Here is a 2,626-nt window from a genome sequence, read left to right on the forward strand (position 1 = left end):
CAAGCCAAAGAAAAGAAGATAATTCAGCCTATGCTGAATGAAATGTCTCAAAGGCTCAGTTTGGAACTGGATACAGTTAAAATACGTGTGGAAGCATCTTGTGAGGATTTTAAACAATTTCAGCTGCTTTTTTGAAATGTCAACAACAAGTGGCTTCTAATACAGAAAAAGTGTTGGAGGTAGAAGAATCCGTTAAAGAATTGCGAGAACATAAGAGGGAGTTAGAGAGGAAAGTAGATTATTTGGAGAATCAAAGTAGAAGGAATAATGTGAAGATTGTTGGTTTGCCAGAAGGTATGGAAGAACAAGATTCCCTTTGTTTTTTTACCGAATGGATTCCACAAATACTGGGGCAGGAATTTTTCTCTGGAGGTCTGGTATTGGAAAGAGCTCATAGAGCCTTAAGAAGAAAACCTCTGTCTGGTCAATCACTGAGACCTGTGATAATTCGATGTTTGAATTATTTGGACAGAGAAACGATACTTCGTCTAGCAGTGCAAAATGTGAGACAACGACAAGCTCCGTTAATGTTTCAGAATAGTAGAGTTTTTTTCTATCCTGATTTGAGTCAAGAGGTTATTCAGCGTCGGCGTAGATTTAATCCAGTTAAAGAAGTTTTGTGGCGTAAAGGTTATAAGTCTACCTTTCGCTATCCGGCAGTGTTGAAGGTGTTTTTTGAGAATGAGTGTGAAGCAATGAGTTTTGCTGACTCGTTGCCAGATGTAAGAGGACAAAGACGTAGCCCACCATTGTCTCCTAAAGAAAAATCTGGTTGTTCTGGAAATGGAAGAAATGGCAGAAATGGGAGAAATGGGAATGGAAAGAGTCAGTTTCCTTGAAATGGGGTCGCCAAGTCTGGAATTTCTTGGATGAATAGAAGAATTTTTTTTTTTCTTTTTATGTCATAATGATATCTTGTTATTCTTTGTTTGGCTGGGGAGGGAGAAATTTGCTCTATGTTCTATTAGTCATCAGCCACTGGTGGGTGATGCACACCCAACTTTTGTTTAGGGATTACTACCCTTTTTTTTCTTTTTTCTTTTTATCTTTTTTTAATTATTTTCATTTTATTTAGACTTTAATTTGTGGTTTCTTTTTCTCCTATTGGAGGGCCTATTTACGTTGATCTGAGTCTTTATATATTGATATTATTAGTTTTTAGTAATATTAGTGGATATGTCAAAGTTGAAGTTTGCTACTTTTAATGTTCAAGGTTTAAACAGTCTGATTAAGCATAAGCATATTTTTATCAAGTTTGATCTTTGGTAAAACGTGTTCGGTAGAGATATGATTTTACCTGAAATGATTAAATTTGAGACTTTTGGCACAATGAGGTGAAATATTGTTTAATAATGGAAAAAATTACATATGTTTTGAGGATAATTATAGGTTTTTTTATTAATAGGTGGTTGTTATATTCAGAATATTTGCATTTTGATTTATATTGACTAGATTTTAATATGTATGCTTTACTTTTCTTTATTTTTTTCTTTTTTCTTTATGGCTCTCCTTAGGAGAGTTTGCTGTAAGAGGGAGGAGGGGGTTTTCTTTCCTTTTTTTTCTTTCTTTTTTTTAATATAGATAAAATATAACATTCATGCTTTGTTTATTGTTATATATGTTACTTATTATCTGTATTTTGAATGAATAAATAAAGTTTAAAAAAAAGGATGCATGCTTAGCCTACTGCTCTATTTTCTCTACGCCCATGATAATGGTGGCTAGGCATGATTCAAATGCCATCTGCAAATTTTCCAATCACACTATGGTTGTTGGCAAAATCACAGGCAGTCATGAGGAAGCGTACAGGAATGAAATATATCAGCTAGTTTAGTGGTGTCACAACCACAACTTTACACTCAACGTAGGAAAAACTAAGAACTCATTGTGGACGTCAGGAAGAGGAAATCAGAGACACAAACCAGTCCTCATTGAGGGATCATCAGTGAATGGGTTAAGAGCTTCAAATTCTTGGCTGTCAACATCTCCAAGGATCTGTCCTGAGCCTCCATGTTGACGTGATCATGCAGAAGGTTTGCCAGCAGCTATACTTCATGAAGAGTTTTGATATGGCACAGGTGGACTGTGGAGAGCATTCTGTCTAGTATGGAGGTGCCAATGCATCGGACAGGAAAAGACGACAGAGATTTGCAAATTTGGCTAGCTCAAATCACGGGCATCAGTCTTCACTCCATCGAGGACATCTACAAGAGGCAGTGTCTCAAGAAAGCAACTTCTATCCTCAAGGGCCCTACTACCCAGGCCATGCCATCTTCACTCTGCTACCATCAGGAAGGAGGTACTGGAGCCTGAAGATGAACACCCAATGGTACAAAAAAGCTACAGATTTCTGAATGGACAGAACAATACTTCACTCTCTTTTCTTTTTGCATTAATTCTATGCTGTGGCAAAACAAGGAATTTTGTGACATGTTGATGACATTAAATTCTGATTCTTCTTTTGATTCAGATTCTATGACTTGCTCAGTCTCCCAGATGAATCTCAGTTCATGCATCTCCAGCTCCAGTTCCTTAATATGGTCTTTCAGGAGCTGAAGTTAGCTTCAATTCCCACAGGTGTAGTCATTAGGGAAACTATCAGATTCCATAAATTCTCACATCCTTT

Source organism: Narcine bancroftii, chromosome 2 (assembly GCF_036971445.1).
Source record: "Narcine bancroftii isolate sNarBan1 chromosome 2, sNarBan1.hap1, whole genome shotgun sequence".
In the NCBI taxonomy this organism is placed as follows: Eukaryota; Metazoa; Chordata; class Chondrichthyes; order Torpediniformes; family Narcinidae; genus Narcine; species Narcine bancroftii.